Raw genomic sequence first — 22758 nt, 5'->3', positions numbered from 1 at the left:
ATTCTCTCTCTTCTCTCTCTCCTTGTCTCTCTCTCTCTCCCTCTCCCTCTCCCTCTCCCTCTCCCTCTCCCTCTCCCTCTCCCTCTCCCTCTTTCTCTCTCCCTCTCCCTCTCCCTCTCTCTTTCTCTCTCTCTCTCCTTCTTTCTCCTACTCTCCCTTCTGTCTGACTCTCTTTGTCATAATCAAACCTGAATAGGAAAGCTCTCCATGATGTTGCTAACAATTAATCACCTCAGCTCGCTAGGCTTGAAGCCAGGGGGACTGTTCTGTCTAAAGTCACCGACAACCTCCTAAATACTCTGAGCTACATCCAAGCCTCTTCTCAGTCCTCGAGCTCCGTGACCTCTCACGTGTATCCATCCCTGTCTCCCAGTTAAGCTTTCATCCTGGGTCTTGAGACACCATTCAGGAGCACAGCGGGACTCACTGGTCTCAATTTAATTTCATTCAACACACACTTATTAGGGACCTACTGTGTGCTCAAGGCCCAGTACTTTTGAAATACAAAGACTTAGTGACAACTTCGGGCCTGAGAGAGATTACACACATCTGGGGGGAGGGGAAGGGGAGGAGAACATGACATAGAAGATGGATGATGTATTAGTGAGTGTGCACACCAGGGAAGGGCTGGAGATGCTGACAGTGCTGGGTGGTCAGGCAAAAGGCAGCAGGTAAAGTCTGCCCTGAAGGATTCTGGGACTCCAGGAGGCAGAGCGGAGGTGGGCACTCAAACACATCTAAGGGATGGATTGTTTTACAGCCTAGATACAGAGGCAGGAGGGACTTCAGGACTCACTGGTCCGGCCGGATGAAGAGCTCGGGGCCCAAGAGCACCCAGGGGTGGACATCTGAGGGTTTCTGAACCAGGTCACGTCCACAGAAATGTTCAACAGACCAGTTTGACTGAAACTCGAAGGGATCAGATGAGAGCTGAATGGGAGCTCTCAAGCCATCAAATTCAATGCAGGCATTTTACATATGACAAAAATGGGATTCAAGGAATTTGTTTATTTATTTTTTGCTGAGGCTGGGGTTAAGTGACTTGCCCAGGGTCACACAGCCAGGAAGTGTTAAGTGTCTGAGGTCACATTTGAGCTCACGTCCTCCTGACTCCAGGGCTGGTGCTCTGTCCACTGCACCACCCAGCGGCCCCGGATTGGATGAATTTACGAGCAGGACTTTCCCGGACCCTGGGCCTCCAGAGGTCAGTTCTTTCCATTGCACTCATTCTGCCCAAGCACTTGCATCCCTTCCCGGAACTTCTCCAGGTCGTTTGTCCCTGTGATGAAAGTGCCCGGGACAGGAGATGTTTACCTCGGCTGGGCGGGAGGATAATGAGGCGGCTTCACCCCAAATGCGGACTTCTGATGGTTACCACACGGCGGGTGGGGTTCCGGGCCCCCCAAGCTGCCCTCCCTCCTGGCTGGGAGCTCCTTCACAAGCAGGACACTGCCCCAGGCCGGGCGCCTCGAGCTGCCACTTTGGGAAACAGATCCGCAACATCCAGGGCTCTCAGGGAGCCCATCTGCCTCCCTGGAGGCCCAACAGAAAGTCAGAGGCTGCCCTAGAAGAGTCTTGGCGGAGGCTCCAGGGTAGGGTCCGGGAGCTCTCAGCCCTTCTACACTTCTCTCTCCAGTCATTGACCAAAAGCTCCCCCAGAGTCAGGCGGCCTCCCCGGGCATCTTGCATCAGACCTCTTCCCTCCACATCCCCAGCTGGCAGTCCTCCTCCCCGCCCCAGGGAACGATGGCAGTAACCTGCCAGGTGTTGCTCCAGCCTCCCTGCCTCCTAGCCTCCCAACCTTCCAGCCTCCCAAATCCTTTCCTTCTGCTCTTGGCGGGCTAAAGGTTCTCCAGCCCATGTTTGGTCTGGTCCTCTTCTGCTGACCAGTAAGGACAGAGGAATTGGGCCCGAGTCCAGGGGTCAAGTTCAAAGTCTTGCCAGGCTCCTTCTCCCAAGTGAGTTTGGGCAAGTCACATCTCCTCCCCAGGGAGCAGCTCCTCGACTGTTATTTTTTTAAAATGGGGGATGGGTGGGAGAAAGGAATGGAGATCTCAGAGAGTGGATAGTAATAGCAGATTTTTAGTTCCCCATAGGGGACCGCAAAGCAGATGGGGGACAACTAGGACAGAACAGCATATGCTTTGTCAGAGAATGAAACTTATTTCCCTCCTCATAGCAGAGTCAAGGCAGCACTAGGACAGATGGTCTGGAATGGGGAAAGCAAGATGATTTGGAGTCCCAAGTTCTGGATTCAAATTTTGCTTCTGCACTCTATGGCCTATATGACTCTGGGCTGGTTATTTCATGTCCCAGGGCTTCAGTCTCCTTATCTGTAAAATGGGCAGGGTGGGGGTGGGGGAATTTGACCTGATGATCTCCTGGGTTTAGCTCGGCTCTAGACTTACTATGCTAGGAGTCCCTATCTCCCTTGGCAAAGAGGGAGGGATTATGAAGATAAGATATGGGACATTGTCTGAGACCACGACTTCAAGTTCTTTTTGCTGGATGGCTTTGCTTGGGATTGGGGAAAGGGGAGTTTCATCTGGTAAGGGGGAAAACTAAAATGATAGTGATATAAAAACAACATACTTATAGAGAGGGTTGGACCAGTGGCCTGGAAGGTTCCAGCATTTCCTGGCCCATCTCACTCTTCCACCATTCCAATCTCAACTTCACTTTGTGTGATATCTTCCCCATTATAATGGAAACTCCTAGAGAGAAGGGCCTGTGTGGCTGGAATCCAAAGTCTCTCCTTCCCTCCAACCCATTCCCCATCCTAGGTATCCTCCTGCATCCAGGACCAGCTCCTGCCATACTGGTCTATATCTTGCCATGGACCCAGAAGACTTTGCTTGGCCTACTTTCACTTAAATCCAACTCACTTGCATGTCACATGCTCCTCTTTGAGAATAAAGGACAAACAAACGGGGGTCACTTGGACAATACAGCTCTCTTCTTCCTTCCTCCCTCCTTTCCTTCCTTCCTTTGGGAAACGGGTCAGCAACATCCAGGGCTCTCAGAGAGTCCATCTGCCTCCTCCCTCCCTCCCTTCCTTCCTTCCTTCCTTCCTTCCTTCCTCCCTCCCTCCCTCCCTCCCTCCCTTCTTTCCTTCCTTCCTTCCTTCCTTCCTTCCTTCCTTCCTTCCTTCCTTCCTTCCTTCCTTCCTTCCTTCCGTATCCTAATATATAGGGTGCTCTGCCCAAAGGAATGTAATTTTTTTGGGGGGGAATCCCCAAAACTTCCCTATTGTCATGGTCTTCTTTGGGGATGAAGGACAAATCCATTGAGAAGGCAAGTAATATGCTAGCAATTATACATGTAAAGTCATGCAGCGTATCGCATATCACATGTTGCAAAAAAAAAAAAAAAGAAAAAAAGAAAGAAAATTAAAAAGTCTGCTTCAATTTGCCCTCAGAAAGCACGAATTCTTTCTCGGGAGATGTGTAGAGGGCTGGAACTCTGGAGAAGCATACTTGAAACAAGGAGAACTTTTCCCTCATCCATAGATTTATCAGGTACATTTTCCCATGTTCCCCTAATTTGCTTATGATATATATCTAAATTATGTACCTGTTTTGACCTTATCTTAGTATGTTGTGTGAGATGCTGGTTTCTGCCAAACCGATTTCTAGTTTTCCCAAACAATTTTTATTAAGTAGTGCGTTCTTGCTCCCAAAACTTGGATCTTTGGGTTTAACAAAAATGAAATTATTAGAGCCATTTATTTCTGTATATTGGTCCCCAATCTATTCCACTGATTTATCACTTCATTCTTGTTCAGTCATTTCAATCATGTCTGTCAGCTCTTTGTGACCCCATCTGGGGTTTTCCTGGCAAACATACTGAGTCGTTTGCCATTGTCTTCTCCAGTTCATTTGACAGATAAGAAACTGAGTCAGATGAGGTTACCTGACTGGACCAGGATCACACAAAAAAGTGTCTGAGGCCATTTTGAACTTGGAAGATGAGTCTTCTTGACTCCAGACAGTGTGCTCGGTCCATTGCATGGAATCTGACCTTTCTATAGCTTAGTAAATTGTTTCCACAATTCTGTTTTGTAAAATGGTTTGAAATCTAGCCACCTTCACATAAAAAAAAAAAAAAAAAAAAAAAAAGGTTCCTTTGATATCCTTGTCCTTTTGTTCTTCCATATCAATTGTTTTTTTTTCCAGCTCTATAAAATATTTTTGGGTGGTGTGCTCTGTCTAGCTAATTACTGTGGAAGGAACGAAGGTAAATATCTTCCCAGAATAAGTAACTTTGAATATTAAAGAAATTGAAATAAGGTGAGTGTTTTGGTTTGTTTTGGGGGTTTTTTTTGGTGGAGACCCTCAGGCTGGCAAGGTCAGAGTGGGCCTAACAGATTTCTAACTAGGAGAGTACTATTGTCTTAACGATTTCCTAACAAAATATGGAATAAGATTAACTTCGGAGAAAATGTTGCACCGGAGGAAGCCAGATCTCCCGCAATTCCTGAGACCTCCAGGTGAACAGTCGGGCCCCAGGTTAACGCGTTCTTCCCAAATCACCAGACATCCTCTCCCTCTTCAGTTTCCCCCAAAGGAAGGTGGCTGAGCTGCCTCCTGAGGCTCCGATAGCTCCAAGTGTATACACCAGTGTCTGTGCGTGCACGAATGTGTGGGTCATCCCCCTTGTTCCTAAAAACGGGAGGAATAAATACAGAGGCAACAAGCATGGATCCATCTCCCAGGCCATGGGTCAGCTTAGGATGAGCCTCTCTCCTTACAACGTCGTCTTTCTTTCTTTCACCAGAATTTGGTCCAGAAGGAAAAAAGTCCGACCCAAAAAGGCTCAAGTCAACAAGCATTTATTAAGTGCTTACAGTATACCAGCAGTCCCTGCCCTCCGAGAGCTTCCATTCCTGAGTGGGGAAGCGGGGCCAGAAGAAGACGCCGAAAGTGGAAGAGGGGACAGGAGGCTCTGGAAGACGGGCTGGAGAAGGTCTGGAAGGTTAATACTACAACCGGGACACTCGGTTGGGCTTTTAAGTGTGTGAATCCTCCAGATGGAGGCAGCAGCAGAAAAGGGGCCTGTGATCTTGGAAGGTCACAGATCTATAATCAAAGGGGTCGCAGCGGGGATCTGTCCAAGGCCTTCGTCTTAGAGATGGAAACTGAGGTTCAGGATTGTAATCCTTCTCTGGGAGGGGACTCTTTTCTGTGTGAATCTTTTCCTCTGTGAGCAGGTTTCTTGGGGTTCTTTTGGAACCTTCCCCTCCAAAAGTGTGGGATTGTGGACTTGTCACAGGACGGCTTCATCGCAGTCTAGATGGCTTCTTTTATCCTGGCAGAGAATGGGCTGGTGAGAACTCCTACAGCCAATGAACTTGCTCCTTTTAAAGGTGTGAACTCTGAGCTGCAGAATTGTTTAGACAACCTGAGTTAGCACCTTGAAATCCTAACGCAGGACCTTTAAAGAAATAAAGGGATGGGATTTGAACTCAGGTTCTCTAAATTAAAAGCCAGAGAACTTTCCACTGAACCACACTGCCTCCCCTTGGGAGAAGGGCCTCCCGGACAAGGCAGCCCCTGCCTGCACACCTCTGAAACTAAGTATCTTAAACAGGAGCCTGGGCTACAAAGAGATTAAATTCAGGACTCTGCAACTTATAGTTCCATAACTATATATACACACACACACATATATATACATGTATATGTACATTTATGTATATATATAGTTATAAGTATAAAATTATAGTAGTATACAAGATATTATAATATAGTGATTTATTTATTAAGTTATAATATTAAAACTCCTAAATATGAAATAATATTTACATATCATATATATCATATATAACATAAATTAACAATTTATATGGAAGGTCACAACACATTTTCCACATATTTATCTTTATAACCGCCCAGAAGATGATGGTAGGATTTGAACCTAGATCCTGGGACTCCAAGGTCAATGTCATTTTTACAATTATCCCGCCAAGTGTCCATGCCCTTTCTGTGACCCAACTGATGGGCAAAGGCTTAGTCCCAGGAAGGAAAAGCCCTCTTCTCCCACGACAGCCACCGTGTCTCTGATAACGACCAGGTCCAAAGGGGATGCTTCTGCCCAGGCTCTCTTCCTGCTATGGACAGAGATGTGGTTTTTGTTTCGTGTGCCCTACTGGTGCTGCCCCTGTGCCCTGCACCCAGCTGATCTGTGAGAGTAGTCATTTTGTATTATCTGGAAAAAACATTTTTCATGATCATTTATTTCATTTGATGACTGTCAGATTTCCTCATGTTCCTTCCCTTTGATTTCCTATTTGTGAATTTCATTCCATGTATTATGAATATATTTTTAAAATGTTCTGAATCTGGTTTTTCTTTTCTGAACTTTCAGATCCTTACTGTGTTCTGAAAACAAAAATAGAACAGTAATGAAATGGTTTGTTTTTATATTTCGAATCTCAAAATATAGATGAAAACATTTAAAAATAACTTATAAATAAAATGAGAAAACATCTTTTTCCCCCATTTGTTTAAAAGTGGTGTAAATATTTTTAAACCCATTTTTCTTTTCTTTAAATAATAATAGCTTTTAATTTTTCAAAATACATGCAAAGGTAGTTTTCAACATTCACCCTTGTAAAATCTTGTGTTCCAAATTTTTCTCTTTCAGCTCTCCTTCCTCCCTCTAGACAGCAAGTAATCCAATATAAGCTAAATATGTGCAATTCTTCTAAATATATTTTCACATTTATCATGTTGCACAAGAAAAATCAGATCAATCGGGAACAAAAATGAGGGGAAAAAAGCAAGCAAACAACAAAAAACTAAATACTATGTCGTGATCCACCTTCAGTCTCCATAGACCTCTCTGAGTGCAGATGGCTCTCTCCATCACAAGACTTTTGGAACTGCTTTGAACCGCCTCACTGTTGAAAAGAGCCACGTCCATCAGAATTGATCGTTGTATAATCTTGCTGTTGCCATGTATAAAGATCTCCTGGCTCTGCTCACTTCACTCGGTATCAATCTCTCTAGGCATCTCTGAAATCATGCTGCTGGTCGTTTCTTACAGAACAATAATATTCCGTAACATTCATATAACATAACTAATTCAATCATTCTCCAACTGATGGGTTTCCTCTTAGTTTCCAGGTTCTTGTCACTGCAAAAAGGGCTGCCACAAACATTTTTGCACGTGTGAGTCCTTTTCTATTTTTTATGATCTCTTTGGGATATAAGCCCAGTAGAAACACTGCTGGATCAAAGGATATGCACAGTTTGATAGCCCTTTGGGCACATAGCTCTCCAGAATGGTTGGTTGCGTTCACAGTTTCACCAACAATGTATCAGTGTCCCAGTTTTCCTACATCCCCTCCAACATTCCTCATTATTTTTTCCTGTCATCGTAACCAGTCTGACAGGTGTGTAGGGTACCTCAGAACTGTCTTAATTTGCATTCTTCTAATCAATAGTGATTTAGAGCATTTATTCATATGACTAGAAATTACTAATTTCTTCATCTGAAAATTGTCTGTTCATATCATTTGACCAGTTATCCACTGGAGATGGTTTGTATTCTTATAAATTTGAATCAATTCTCTATATATGAGGCCTTTATCAGGAACACCGGATATAAACATTTTTTCCCCAGTTTTCTGCTTCCCTTCTAATCTTGGCTGCATTGGTTTTTGCATTTTATAATGTTCTCTAGTTCTCCTTTGGTCATAAATTTCTTCCTTGTCCATAGATCTAGTAGACTAGCCCTTGTTCTCCTAATTTGCTTATAGCATCACCCCTTATGTCTAAATCATGAACCCATTTTGACCTTATCTTGGTGTAGGGTATTAGGTGTTGGTCAATGCCTAGTTTCTGCCCCAATTTTCCCAGCAATTTTTGTCAAATAGTGAATCCTCATCTCAGAAACTGAAGTCTTTGAGTTTATCAAACACTAAATTACTCTAGCCATTGAATATTGTGTCTTGTGAACCTAACCTATCTTCCACTCGTCCACTACTCTATTTCTTTTTATTTTATTTTTTAATAATAATAGTTTTTATTTACCAGATATTTGTATGTTGTAATTTTACAACGTTGACAATTGCCAAAACTTTTTTTCCAATTTTTCCCCTCTTTCTCCCCTCCCCCCCAGATGGTAGGTCGACCAATAAATCTTAAATATGTTAGAGTATAAATTAAATAAAATATATGTATACATGACCAAACAGTTGTTTTGCTTAACAAAAAGAATCGGACTTTGAAACAGTGTACAATTAATTAGCCTGTGAAGGAAATCCAAAATGCAGGCAGACAAAAATAGAGGGATTGGGAATTTTATGTAGTGGTTCACACTCATCTCCCAGAATTCTTTCCCTGGGTGTAACTGCTTCAGTTCATTACTGCTCTATTGGAACTGATTTGGTTCATCTCATTGTTGGGGAGGGCCCACTACTCTATTTCTTAGTCAGTACCAAATGGTTTTGATGACTGCTTTATAACATAGTTTTAGATCTGATACAACAAAGGCACCTTTAATTGCATTTCCCCCCCATTAATTCCCTTGAAATTCTTGACTTTTTGTTCTTCTAGATGAATTTTGTTGTTATTTTTCCCAGCTCTCTATAATTTCTTGGCAGTTTGGTATGACACTGAATAAATAGATTAATTTAGGTAGAACTATCATGTTTACTATATTAGCTTGGCCTACATGAGCACTTGATATTCTTCCAATTGTTTAGATCTAAATTTATTTGTGTGAAAGTGTTTTGTAATTGTTTTCATATAGTTCCTGGCTTTCTCTTGGCTAGTGGACCCCCCAAATATTTTATATTATCTACAGTTATTTTAAGTGGAATTTTTCTATCTCTACTATTGGATTTTGTTGGTAACATATAGAAATGCCTATGATTTATGCAGTTAAACCCATTTTTCTATTTGATATCGCAGTTCCTTATTGCTCTTTAAAATACTTTTTAAAATAATATTTTTTCAATAACATGTAAAATTTTTGTAACCATGTAAAGGTAAAACATGTAAATGTTTTCAACATTTCTTTTTGTAAGATTTTGAGTTACAGTATTTTTTCCTCCCTTCTTCCCTTACCTCCTCTCTCCCCAAGATGGCAAGCAACCTGATAGAGGTTCACATGTTTTTAAAATACTTTGTATGGCTCAAAGGGCTATAAAACTGTGTGCATCTTTTGATCCAGCTGGGTCTGTATCTCAAAGAGATCAAAAAAGAAGGAAAAGGATCCACATGTGCAAAAATGTTCATAGCAGCCCTTTTTGTAGTGGCAAAGAACTAGAAATTGAGTGGGTTGCCCATTATTTGAGGAACAGATGAATACGTTGATCTATGAATAGAATGGAACATTTTTATTCTATAAGAAATGATGAGCAGGCTGGTTTCAGAAAAGCCTGTAGTTCATGTAACTTTCTATAGGCTTTTCTGAAATCAGTGTGATAAAATACAATTTTTTAAATGACAAAAAATATAATGAAACCAAATAAAATACTTTGTATACATATATTTTGAGATATTTAACAAGTATGGGACTACCTGCAGCTACGGGAGGGGGTGGGAGAAAATTTGGAACACAAGGTTTTGCAAAGGTCAGTGTTGAAAAATTACCTATGCATATGTTTTGTAAATAAAAAACTTTAGTAAAAAGAAAAAATACTTTGTACGCTACTATGAGCAAAGACACCTAAGGTCACAGTCCCCAGAGACTGCAACAATTCCCTCCTCAGTAAGATTAGAGGTTTTGGGTGAGAGGGCCACTGGGGTCCTTTCCAGGCCCAACCTGCTGGTTTTTAATCCAAGTCTGACTCAGATCAGAGGGCAAAAGAGTAGGTGGAAGGCAGCCCGAGACAAGATGTGCCTTCCTGTGTGACCTTCATCTCTCTGGGCTCCAGTCCTCATCCACACAAGAGGATTGACCTAGATGACCTGTGGGGTCCCTGCTAAGTCTCTGATGGGAGGATTCCATTTCAAAGTTTTAACTAGGGCTGGCTCTGGGCCCAGAAAATGTTCCTCTTCTTCCTCCTTCCTCTTTCTTCCCCTCTTCTTTCTGCTCATGCTCTTGGAGAATTTTTTGCTTCACCATTTCCTGACTCTTTCCCCTCCATCTTCTCCTTCCTCCTTTTGACCCCCAGAATTCTGAATTTGGGGTTTCTGCATTCCGAACACTAGCTCCCAGGCAGCAGAGAACTGCAGAGAGGCTCTGGTCCAGACCCTTCTTTGGACAGATGAGAAAACCAAGTCCCAGACAGATCATCCCAGAGCTAAAACACATTAACGGTAGGCGTTGAACTTGGGTCACAGGGACAGAGATCTGCAGCTCCAAGGACTCAGAAGTGATATCATCTTAGCATCCCTCTTTCTACAGTTGAGGAAACTAAGCCCTAGAAAAATGAAGTGGCCTAAAGCACTAAGCCCTGGGGATGGGATGTGAACCCAGATATTCCCTGCTCTTCCCACTGGGCAATTCTGTATCTGTGTTCTAGAGAGGATAAAGCTGAAGCTCAAGTCCAACGAGATGCCCCCTTGTGGCGTGGACATGGCACTCTTGGGAACAGACCACGAAAGGAGGGATTATTTCAAAAACAACTCATGAGGATTATTATAAAGGCATGGAAAGGTCACCATCAGCATCGCCAGCACCCAGAGAATGAAATCGCAGATCTTTGAATTACTGGAGTAAATATGGACTAAATTGGATTTGGGGCTGGCCTGGAAACCCAACTCCTTTTTATAAGTTTGTTTTTGTTTTTTTTTTTAATTTTAATAGCTTTTTATTTACAAGTTATACGCATGGGTAATTTTCCAGCACTGACAATTGCAAAACCTTTTGTTCCAACTTTTCCCCTCCTCCCCACCCCCCCCCATGGCAGGCTGACCAATACATGTTGCATATGTTAAAGTATAAATTAAATATAATCTATGCATTATTTTGCTGCACAGGAAAGATCGGGCTTAGAAATAAGGTAAAAATAACCTGAGAAGGAAATCAAAAATAGAAGCAGACAAAAGCAGAGGGATTGGAAATGCTATGTATAGTTCACACTCATCTCCCAGAGTTCTTTCGCTCGGTGTAGCTGGTTCAGTTCATCACTGCTCTATGGGAACTGATTTGGTTCATCTCACTGTTGGAGACGGCCACGTCCATTAGAAATTATCGTCATATAGTATTATAACAATTTTTTTAAAACGGGAAAATGCCTCCCAAGTTTCAGAAAACGAACCGCCTTTAAAGGGAAGGATGGACTAGCGTAGATGGTGCTCCAGACCGCAGGGCTCCCTAAAAGTCAGACGGAGCCGGGGCTGTCCGGTCCCTGCCTCAGCCTCCTGGTCCCCCAAGGGCAGGCAGGGATCTGATGGGTTTCTGCAGACGGGAGAGTCAGCATCTCTCTCACATCTCCCTGCTTTGCCGAGCAGTTCATTATTCTTTGGTGCTGGGTTATGTCCAAGCCTTTGTGACCCCACTTGGGGTTTTCTTAGCCAAGATACTCAAGTGCTTGCCCTTTCTTTTTCCAGCTCATTTGACAGATGAGGAAACTGAGGCACCTGGGGTTAAGTGGCTTGTGCAGGATCACACAGCTACTGAGTGTCGGAGGAGGAGTTTTCCCTCGGTGCACTGCCCCGTGTCTCTCCGCCCTATCCCCCCAGCTGCCCTCTTCCAGGCTGCCCTCAGTAACCATGGGACAGCTTCTGGCTTTTGCAGCACTGTACACCTACTGTTTACAAAGCACCTACTGTGCGTCAGGCACTGTCCTAAGCACAAAGAAACCAAAAGATGGCCCCTCCTCACAAGGAGTTCAAAGTCTGATGGGGGGGGTGATAACGTGTAACAAAATTGGATAAATGGGGGTTGGGGCTAAGATTAAGGAGGATTGTGAAAGACTTCCTGTGGACCCGGGCCTTGAGTGGAAGCTTGAAGGAAGCAGGGGGAGTGGAGAAGTGGACATGAGAAGGGAGCACTCCAGGAGGTGGACATGAGGAGGGAGCACAAGGAGGGAGCACTCCCAATGAAAGTTCGCCGAACTGGGAGAGTGAGCATGCAGGGAACAGCTGGGCAGCCAGAAGGGAGTGACACAACTGGGAAAAGACAGGAAGAAGCGAGGTTAGGAAAGGTTTTCAAGGCCCTGTTGCCCAGCCTTGCCGGATTAGGGCAGAGTAAACATTCTCTTGCGGTCTGTTTGATGACATCTTGTCCCCCAGTGAACCTGAATGGCTGCTGGTCCTCTGCCTGTCCCTGGCAGACGGCCCGAGGTTCCCTCCAGCTCCAGACTCGGCACCCGGCCGGGACGGGCGGTCCTCCGGCGCCCCAGGAGAAGTCCTTCAGGGGCCCGTGGTCCCGAGCTGCCCCAGGAGGGCTCAGGCTCCGCAGCTGGCCTGGCCTCTAACGCCTTTGCCTGCAGCTTCTGCTGCTCCCGGGACAGTGGAAGATAAACAGGAGCCCTGGAGAGGAAGCGGAGGCTGGCTGCAGCTGGCTGCTTTGGAGCCAGGGAGCTCAGATTAGAATCCGGGCCCTGCGGACCACCTGTGGACCCAGGCTGGGGGCATCCACTGGCTCTCACAGAATGCCCCGTGTCCAGTCCCCCCTCCTCCCTCTCCATCCTCCCCTGCTCCAGGGGCAGGGCTGGGCAGGCAGATTCCCCACTTCAGCTTTCACTCCTCCCTTATTTCTCCTTTTGGAATTCCTCCCAAGGAATTTCTGGCCACGGCTGGGGGAGGGGTGGGACGAGGTGGGGAGAGGCTTGTGGAGCCTCCTCCTGGCAGCTTCCCCCAGGACTGGCCTGGAACAGAAAATACTCCCCTATTTTAGGGCCCTGGCAGGGGGGGATCAAAAAAGCAGCAAAAGGGGACGAGGTCAGAGCCTGTATCCAGAACTGGAAAGGGATCTCAGAGGCTTGTCTATGTAGAGCCAGAAGACACCAAATCCCTTCTTACAAAGGAGGAAACCGAGGCTCAAAGAGACCAGCTGACTCGGGACCATTCAGGGAGGAAGGTGGCCCTCACTGTTACCTCTCCAAAGCCCTCCCTGTAGAGAAGAGGATTGTGGGGTTTTTCTTTGTTTTTCCCGAGGCTGGGTGACTCGCCCAGGGTCACACAGCCAGGAAGTGTTAAGTGCCTGAGCCTGGATTTGAACTCCGGTCCTCCTGACTTCAGGGCCAGGCTCTACCCACTGCACCACCCAGCTGCCCCTTGTGGAATGTTTTAGGGGGACTTGTTCAGGCTCAAACAGAACGTCAGCATGGGTGGCAGGATGTGAATCTCAGGGTTCTGGAACTGTATCGCAGCCCGTCTCACCCCTCCCATGCCATTCTTCAAACCTATGCTGCACCCCCATCCCCCGAGCAGAATATAAATGCCTTGATAGGAATTTTTTGCCTTTGTGTGTACAGAGCCTCGTACACAGCTGGTGCTTAATAAGTGCGTGTATGTTGGCTGAACAGTGGCACCTACTTTATCAGGCTGTTGTAAGGATAAATAATAAGTGAAAAACCTTTCCTCAAGAGTGGAACGCTTCAGAAAGTGTTAATGATTGTTCCCCCATGCCCTCTGTGCCCTTGACCCCCGACTCCAGTGATCAGGCTCCAGGCTTCTGCTGCCCTGAGTGCATATCCGGGTCACCAGCTAGGAGCAGAAAGCCCAGGGGCCCAGGGAGCTCCTCCGGGGTCAGAGGTCTTATGGAACAGGACTGGCCAGGGGAGCACGCAGGGGGGCACGCAGGGGGGCACGCAGGGGAGCATGCAGGGGGGCACGCAGGGGGGCACGCAGGGGAGCATGCAGGGGGGCACGCAGGGGAGCACGCAGGGGGGCACGCAGGGGGGCACGCAGGGGGGCACGCAGGGGAGCACACAGGGGGGCACGCAGGGGAGCACGCAGGGGGGCACGCAGGGGGGCACGCAGGGGGGCACGCAGGGGAGCACGCAGGGGAGCACGCAGGGGGGCACACAGGGGAGCACGCAGGGGAGCACGCAGGGGGGCACGCAGGGGAGCACGCAGGGGGGCACGCAGGGGGGCACGCAGGGGGGCACGCAGGGGAGCACACAGGGGGGCACGCAGGGGAGCACGCAGGGGGGCACGCAGGGGGGCACGCAGGGGGGCACGCAGGGGGGCACGCAGGGGGGCACGCAGGGGAGCACGCAGGGGGGCACGCAGGGGGGCACGCAGGGGGGCACGCAGGGGAGCACACAGGGGGGCACGCAGGGGGGCACGCAGGGGGGCACGCAGGGGGGCACGCAGGGGGGCACGCAGGGGAGCACGTAGGGGAGCACACAGGGGGGCACGCAGGGGGGCACGCAGGGGGGCACGCAGGGGGGCACGCAGGGGGGCACGCAGGGGGGCACGCAGGGGAGCACGTAGGGGAGCACACAGGGGGGCACGCAGGGGGGCACGCAGGGGGGCACGCAGGGGGGCACGCAGGGGGGCACGCAGGGGAGCACGCAGGGGAGCACGCAGGGGGGCACGCAGGGGGGCACGCAGGGGAGCACGCAGGGGAGCACGCAGGGGGGCACGCAGGGGAGCACGCAGGGGGGCACGCAGGGGGGCACGCAGGGGGGCACGCAGGGGAGCACGCAGGGGAGCACGCAGGGGGGCACACAGGGGAGCACGCAGGGGAGCACGCAGGGGGGCACGCAGGGGAGCACGCAGGGGGGCACGCAGGGGGGCACGCAGGGGGGCACGCAGGGGAGCACACAGGGGGGCACGCAGGGGAGCACGCAGGGGGGCACGCAGGGGGGCACGCAGGGGAGCACGCAGGGGGGCACGCAGGGGGGCACGCAGGGGAGCACGCAGGGGGGCACGCAGGGGGGCACGCAGGGGGGCACGCAGGGGAGCACACAGGGGGGCACGCAGGGGAGCACGCAGGGGGGCACGCAGGGGGGCACGCAGGGGAGCACGCAGGGGGGCACGCAGGGGGGCACGCAGGGGAGCACGCAGGGGGGCACGCAGGGGGGCACGCAGGGGGGCACGCAGGGGGGCACGCAGGGGAGCACACAGGGGGGCACGCAGGGGAGCACACAGGGGGGCACGCAGGGGGGCACGCAGGGGAGCACGCAGGGGGGCACGCAGGGGGGCACGCAGGGGAGCACGCAGGGGGGCACGCAGGGGGGCACGCAGGGGAGCACGCAGGGGGGCACACAGGGGAGCACGCAGGGGAGCACGCAGGGGAGCACGCAGGGGGGCACGCAGGGGAGCACGCAGGGGAGCACGCAGGGGGGCACGCAGGGGAGCACGCAGGGGAGCACGCAGGGGGGCACACAGGGGAGCACGCAGGGGAGCACGCAGGGGAGCACGCAGGGGGGCACGCAGGGGGGCACGCAGGGGAGCACGCAGGGGAGCACGCAGGGGGGCACGCAGGGGAGCACGCAGGGGAGCACGCAGGGGGGCACGCAGGGGAGCACGCAGGGGAGCACGCAGGGGGGCACACAGGGGAGCACGCAGGGGAGCACGCAGGGGAGCACGCAGGGGGGCACGCAGGGGGGCACGCAGGGGAGCACGCAGGGGAGCACGCAGGGGGGCACAGGGAGACTCCAGGCTTTTAGGATGAGATTCACATGAAACAAATGGGGAAAATAACCAACCCATGGACCAAATGTTCCTGATTTATCAGTTAACTGAGCACTTATTAAGCACCTAATATACCAGGCATTGTGCTAAGCACTTGGGATACAAAGGCAAAAACCAAATCATCCCTGCCCTCAAGAACTGGGGAGGGGGAGACAACGGGAAGGGAACAACATGTTCCCTGGTAAGTAAATACCAAATAGTCGATCAATCCATAAGCATTAAAGGCCTACTATGTGCTAGGCTGGGGAGGCAAAGAAAGGTAAAAGACAGTCCCCGTTCTCAAGGGGCTCACGTTCTCATGGGAAGACAACCTGCAAACCATAATGTGTAAACAATTTTAAAGTATCAGCAAAAAGAACATGCCAAATGACTGCATGGGTAAGGAACGAGAAGCACAAACTTCCCGGAGGAGCAAGGAAGCAGGGAGGGCTTCCTGTAGGAGGAAATCCTTAAATGAAGCCTTGAAGGTAGCTAGAGATTCCAAGAGATGGCCATGGAGTCTGGAGCCCTGGGTTCAAATTCCGTCCATGCTAAATGTGTGACCCTGAGCAAGGTCTGTCCCTCTTGAGCCTCAGTTTTTGTATCTATGAAGTGGGACCCTGATTCTTCCTTGGCTGCCTCCTTAGCTGGTGGGGGATGGAGGTTGAGGAAGCAGTGGGTAAATCTCAAACCACTAGACAAACACTCCTGTATATGCCGGGTATTGTTTCCGAGGGCACTGGTAGTCTCCCGTACACAGAGCTTCCTATTGTGAGCCCCATTCCAGCGGCAGAGTTCTCAGAAAGTAACTTGGTACCAAAAGGGTGAGGGGAAAGGGAGGCACTTACAGGAAGCCAAGCTGGGGGAGGAGGCGGGCGGTAACTGGAGACAGCAAAGGAAGAGACAAGGAGAAAACTGCTCTCCATCCACCGGTCACTCCACAAACAGCCCCTCACCCCTGGCTGCGGGCCTTGGGCTAGGCCCTGGGGACACAAAGAGAAGCAAGAGACGGAGGAGGTCTCCAGGATAGTCTGGGGGTAACAAGAGACGGGCACTGAAGTGAGGGGCAGTATCTGAGGCAGTTGGGGTGGTGGCGATGGAGGAAGATGAGCCCTTGATACCCCCTGAGGTTCCCAGGAGGCAATATTCATGAAAGGATGGATGAGGAGCGGCCTTCAGCGCTAAAGCACAGATGAACCCGAGTGTAGGGAGGTAGCAAAGAAAAAGGCAGAAAAGGCCCAGCGAGGGCAGGGGAGGCGGGCACAGCTGGCTCCGCAGGGACGGCCCAGGCTCTCTGGGGACCCTTGCCAAAGGGCACATGGGACACAGAAACTGGTCCCTTGGTCTCTGCACTTAGAGACTTGGCTTCAGGGCCAGAAGGAGCCAGAGACTGGCAGGCTGTGGGAGGAAAAGCAGCGTTTTCCTTCTTTCTCTCTCCCTTGCTTGCCAGCAGCGGGAGAGGGGGAGGGGACGGGGTTTCTCTCTCTGCCCTCCTCATCCTCCCAAAGCTGGGGCACTTGTGAGCCCAGGCAGTGAGGCTATGCCCTGGCCCATTAGGAGCCTCAGCACTTAGAGCAGAGCCTGGCACAAAGCAAACAGGTCGTAAAAGCCTGGGGACTGCTGGCCTAATGGCCTGGCTCTCAAGTCCTTCTGCCCTTGCTCTCCCTTAGCGGAGGCCATGGAGCAGAGAGCAGTAATCCTGGTGCTGAGAGGCTGGGGGGCCTGTGGACGGCAGCAGAAGGAAGCCTTCCACAAGGCCCGATGGGGGAGAGGCGCTGGACTCTGTCAGCAAGGCCTGGCTTTCAGCCCCACTTGGCCACTGACTAGTCGTGTGATCTTGGCCAAGTTCTCTTTCCTTGTGTGCAAAAGGACCGGCTGGACCCGATGGCCTAGAGGCCTTCCAGCTCCGGATGTATGGGTCTTAGGTGCTTTCTCACCCAGGCTGACTCAAGTGACCGTTTCCTTCTAGGAATCCCACCATTAGCCAAACAATCAATTAGCATTTATTAAGCTCCTACCAGTTGCCAGTCACTGTATATGCATGCCAAACAACCTAGTGCTCAATTATTATACTGCTCTAGGATATTTCTAGGTTATTTTACCTGGATCTCACCTGGATCACAAGTGCCTTGAAAAAGATCTTATTCAGTTAAAATTACTATTATTATATACTTTTATATAATTAGATCCTATTGATTATTCTAAGAAGAAAATTGATAGCATCAAAAATTGAAGAGAAGTCAATAATAGTCGATAATAATGACAATAATAAAAAATAACTGATATTTCTAAAGTTCTTTACAGTTTGCAGCATGTGTTCCTCACAACTCCCTTGTAAGATAAACACTGGGAAGTTTTATGACTAATTATTTATAAATAATAATTAACAAATACTAATTAACATCAACAATCAAAACCTTTTTCTTATTCTGAATTGGATAAACAAAAGCCTTTTTACATATAAAGAGAGAAAGAAAATCACACGAAAACACAATTCTCTATTATACAAACTTTGCTTTAAAAAAAAGTATACATTGACTTCTTCCCATTGACCCCGTTGTCATCTTACTTCTCTGTTTCCCCTCTGAACTTTCTTCTCTTTTGCACTTTAAAAAAAAAAAATGCTTCACTGACACTCTTTGTGTTTTTCTTTTTTATAGCATCATTATTCTTCATCTTCTCCCCAAATCTCTGGTCCCTCATAAAATAAAACAAAACTCTCTTATAACATAGCATAGCGGTGCAAACTAAATCTACATGTTGACCACCACAGAAAAGATCAATCTTATTCTTTACCACTGGTCCATCACTTCTCTGTCAAATGGCAGAGAATCCTTCATCACTGGCCTTGTAGAATCTTGAGGAAGTCATCATATTGACCAAAGTTTAGTAATTAACTGCTATCACCTCCCACACCACTGGCCCATAATGAGGTGGTTCTCTTTGCCAAGATTCACAAGTGACTCTACTGATAGAGAAATGCAAATGGAGACAACTCTGAGGTTGTCTACACACCTTTCAGACTGGCTAAGATGACAGGAAAAGATAAAGAGGAATGTTGGAGGGCATGTGGGAAAGCTGGGACACTGATGCATTGTTGGTGGAGCTGTGAAAGAATCCAACCATTCTGGAGAGTGATATGGAGCTATGCCCAAAGGGCTATCAAACTGAGCATACCTTTGATCCAACAGAGTTACTACTAGGTCTGTTTCCTAAAGGGATCATAAAAGTGGGAAAAGGACCTCTATGTGCAAAAATGTTTGTGGCAGCCCTTTTTGCAGTGGCAAGGAACTGGAAACTGCGTGAATGCCCATAAGTTGGAGAATGAATAAGTTCTGGTCTATGAATGTTATGGAATATTATTGTTCTGTAAGAAACGACCAGCAGGATGATCTCAGAGAGGCCTGGAGAGACCTACAGGAACTGATGCTGAGTGAAGTGAGCAGAACCAGGAGATCGTTGTACACGGCAACAAGAAGATTATGTGATGAACAACTGTGGTGGTCTTGGCTCTTTTCAACAATGAGGTGAGTCAGGGCATTCCAATTGTCTTGTGATAGAGAGAGCTATCTGCATCCAGAGAGAGGATTATGGGGATTGAATATGGATCACAACTTGGGATTTTCACCTTCTGCTCTTGTTTGCTTTTCTCATTTTTTTTCCCTGTTTGATTTGATTTTTCTTGTGCAGCCTGATAAATGTGGAAATATATTTAGAAAAATTGTAAATGTTTAACCTAGATTGGATTACTTACTGTCTAGGGGAGGGGCAAGAAAGTGAGGAAGGGAGAACAATTTGGAATACAAGGTTTTACAAGGGTGAATGTTAAAAACTATCTGCATCTATTTTGAAAATAAAAAGCTATGATTTTTAAAAAATGGAATTCACAAGGGATCCATTCCATCCTGTCTTCTCCAGTTTCCCTTCTACCATCCCCACTCCTTTATTTTCAGTTTCTCCCTGTCTACTGGCTGCTTCCCTATGGCCTTCAAATATGCCCATGTCTCCCCTATCCTCAGAAAACCCTCCCTAGATCCAGCCATCCTCAATAGCTCTTGTCCTATCATCTGTTCTCCCTTTTGTGGTTAACACTCTTTGGAACACTGTCTACAACAGATGGTTCTTCTCCCTTTCCTCTAATTCTCTACAGTCTGACTTCTAACCTTATCTACTGAAACTGCTTTTTCCATAGTTACCAATGATCCCTTGGCTGCCAAATCGAATGGGTTTTCCCCCCTCGATGCACCCTTTTCTTGACTCTCTTTTCTCTAGGTTTTGGCGACATCCTCTCTCCGATTTTCCTCCCCCATCTGAGCACTTCTCAGTATCCTTCGCTGATCTTCACCTAGGTTAGTTACCCTTGTTAACGAGGGGCATCTCACTAGATTTTTTCTTGGACCTTCTTCTCTTTTGCCTCTATAATATATCGCTCGATGATTTCATTAACTCATTTATCATCTCTAGTCTGATACTTCTTAAATCTATTTGTCCGGCCCTAACCTCTCTCCTACCTTCTAGACTCACATTATCAACTGCTTATTTCACATCTAAAAGAGAGTTCTGTAGACATCTTACACTCAATGTGTTCAAATCTGAACTCAGTTTCTTTCCCCCTCCTAATTTCCCTCTTCCTGTTGAGGGCAATAGCATCCTCCCAGTTATCTAGAATTGTAGCCTGCACAATGTTCTGGATGCTTTGCCCTCGCTCACCTCCCTTCCTGCCCTCCACCCCGTATCCAATCCGTCACCAGGGTTAACCAATCACAACATATTTTGATTATATCTTCCTTCTGCCCTTTAACCTGTCACCTCCCTGGCTCAGGCCCTCATCCTCTCACACCAGGAATATTGTAATGTCCTGGTTCTACCAGCTCTACCCGCTGCAAACCATCCTGATGTTGCTAAAGAGCAAGTCTGACCATGTCATTCCCCCTATCCAATCAATTCCAGGGGCTCCCTATCACCTCTCTATAAAACCATCCATTAATAATCTGGCCAGCCCTATCTTTGTAGTCTTCTTATCACATCATTCATTCTCACTACAAGGTCAGAAACTCCAGGGTCTGGGGGAGTGGGAATGCCATTCATAGGATTAAGGAAGTGGAGGTGAATGGAAGAGAGCAGATTTGGGAGGGAAAATAGTAGATTTTTTGTTTGTTTGTTTTCTCTTAAATTTTTTTTTAAATTTTTCAAAATATAGGCATAATTTTCAAATTCTTGTGTTCCAAATGTTTTCTCCCTCCCTTCTCCCCATCCCTCCCTCAGACAGCAAGTAATCCAAAATATGTTAAACAGGGGCAATTCTTCTGTACATACTTCCACAATTACCTTGTTGGACAAGAAAAATCAGGTCAAAAAGTTAAAAAATGAGAAAGAAAACAAAAAGCAAGTAAACATCAACAACAGAATGAAGGACTGTGTTGTGATCCACAAATAGTAGATCTTAAACCCATGGATTTGGGGGTGCCGAGGAGAAATCTGGCTGTCAGGGTGGGAGTCTGGGGATAGATTTCAGAAGGGCCCGTGAAATTAGATGGGGAAAAGATATATTTTAATATAAATAAATAATATAAATAATACAAAATAAATAAAATATCAACTACAAAATATAACAATAAAATAAACTAAAACGTATCTTTATCTTCACTAACCTTTCACTGTAATATAGCATTTGCTTCCAATATTTAAAAACCTTTTTCTGAGAAAGGGTCCATAGGCCGGTCAAAGAGGCTCCCCACTCAAACTGCGACCCAGGGGCAGTGGGAGACGGGAGCCCTAAGCTAAGAAGGGAGGTCAGGGCTGGGGCTATGACCCGGAAGTCGCCCTGCGGGAGAGAATACCGGTAGCTGCCGAGGGCCCGAGAGCTGGTGCCTCGGGGTTCCTGCTGCCTCCTTGCAGTGAGATGGATCCCTCCTGCAGCTCTTGCTGGGATTCCCGTGGCTTCGGTAAAGTACTGGGTCACAGTAGTTTGCCCAGCGGACCTCCCAGCAGAGGATGTCTGACTGCCTCCTGTCACTTACCTGTGGGGAACAACGGAGAAGGCAGTAACTGACATGGTAAATGTTCTCTCCATCTCCAGGCCGACGTGCATTCCTCCTCTCCTCCACCCCTTGAAAGCTTCCTGGAAAGGTAAATGAACATGCCAGCTTCCACAAGAGGGGTTTCCTCATAGCCGCGGGTCTGTGCAGCCCCCAGCCTTTCTATATAATTCGATTGTCTCCCTTGGCAGGTGTAACCTCCCTGCAGGAAAGGACTATTTCATTGCTGTCTTTGTGCTCCCAATGCCCGGCCACGTGCCTCGTGCACAGCTGATGCTTAATAACGATGACAATAATGATTATAATAATGGATGTTGGTTTCTTAATCCTGAAAGTTTGAGTTCTGATTCTCTACTTTGTTTGCTCTCTGACAGACCGACACAAACTCAAGCTCCATGGGCCGCTTTCTCCTCTGACGATGGGGGTGGCCTAGCTGGCCTGGGGGCAGAGAGGGAGAGTCTCCTGCGGGCCCTGCGTCCTGTCCCTTGTGGAAGGGGCTGGTGTCCAGCGAGCACTTCTGCGCAGGGGTCGGCCCTCCATCAGACTTCTCAGTCCTGGCCCCACCACAGAGAGGAAATGGCAGGACAGGACGTTCCCTCCCTGCTAACTCTGGGGGAGAGACAGCGGAGTTCCTCTCCACCACAAGAGACAATGGAAAGAGGAACGCTGATTTCTCAGTGTGCACAGATGACACAAATGCAGCAACCCCCCATCAATACCCGGGTTTTTTGGGGGGGCGATTTTAAAACACACTTTTAGGAAAATTATCTTTAAAACATGAACAATCCAACTCAAATTTATCCTGTTTGTCACTTGTTTGTTTGGGATTGGAGGTGGGAAGGAAGAAAAGAGAGAAAAGACCATCAAGGAAATGTCACCAAAGCCCCGAGAAGCTCCAGCGGGGGTGGCCGCCCCGTTAAAAACAATCCGCAGCGCTCCCCATAGTGCTTTTCTCCAGCTTCCAGGTAGCTGCTGTTTACGTCGCCCTCCGAGGTCTGCAGAGGCTCTGCACGTGACTTCACCCCACCCGGGAAGGAGGGGACTTTGGGGCCCTCGAGGCTGGGGGGGCTTCGGCTGCGCCCAGCTCGGGAAGTATCTGGGGCGGGATCCGCCCCGCCCCCCCTCCCGGCCTGAGCCCAGGACCCTCCCCAGCAGATTATCCTAATTCTGTGCATGGAAATAGTCACGTTTGT

General features: G+C 48.3%; 1 long non-coding RNA gene across 1 annotated transcript; it reads right to left on the bottom strand.

Annotated features, from left to right (window-relative positions):
* Window positions 1–4815: 4815 nt before the first annotated feature.
* Window positions 4816–21649, bottom strand: LOC141540188 (uncharacterized). The gene is made up of 2 exons (XR_012481477.1): window positions 21548–21649; window positions 4816–5379 (listed from the first exon to the last, which is right to left on the bottom strand). It is a non-coding gene; the product is annotated as an uncharacterized LOC141540188 (long non-coding RNA).
* Window positions 21650–22758: the final 1109 nt, after the last annotated feature.

The sequence above is a fragment of the Sminthopsis crassicaudata genome, chromosome 4 (genome assembly GCF_048593235.1).
Source record: "Sminthopsis crassicaudata isolate SCR6 chromosome 4, ASM4859323v1, whole genome shotgun sequence".
In the NCBI taxonomy this organism is placed as follows: domain Eukaryota; kingdom Metazoa; phylum Chordata; class Mammalia; order Dasyuromorphia; family Dasyuridae; genus Sminthopsis; species Sminthopsis crassicaudata.
This window is presented reverse-complemented; position numbering and strand designations above follow the sequence as displayed.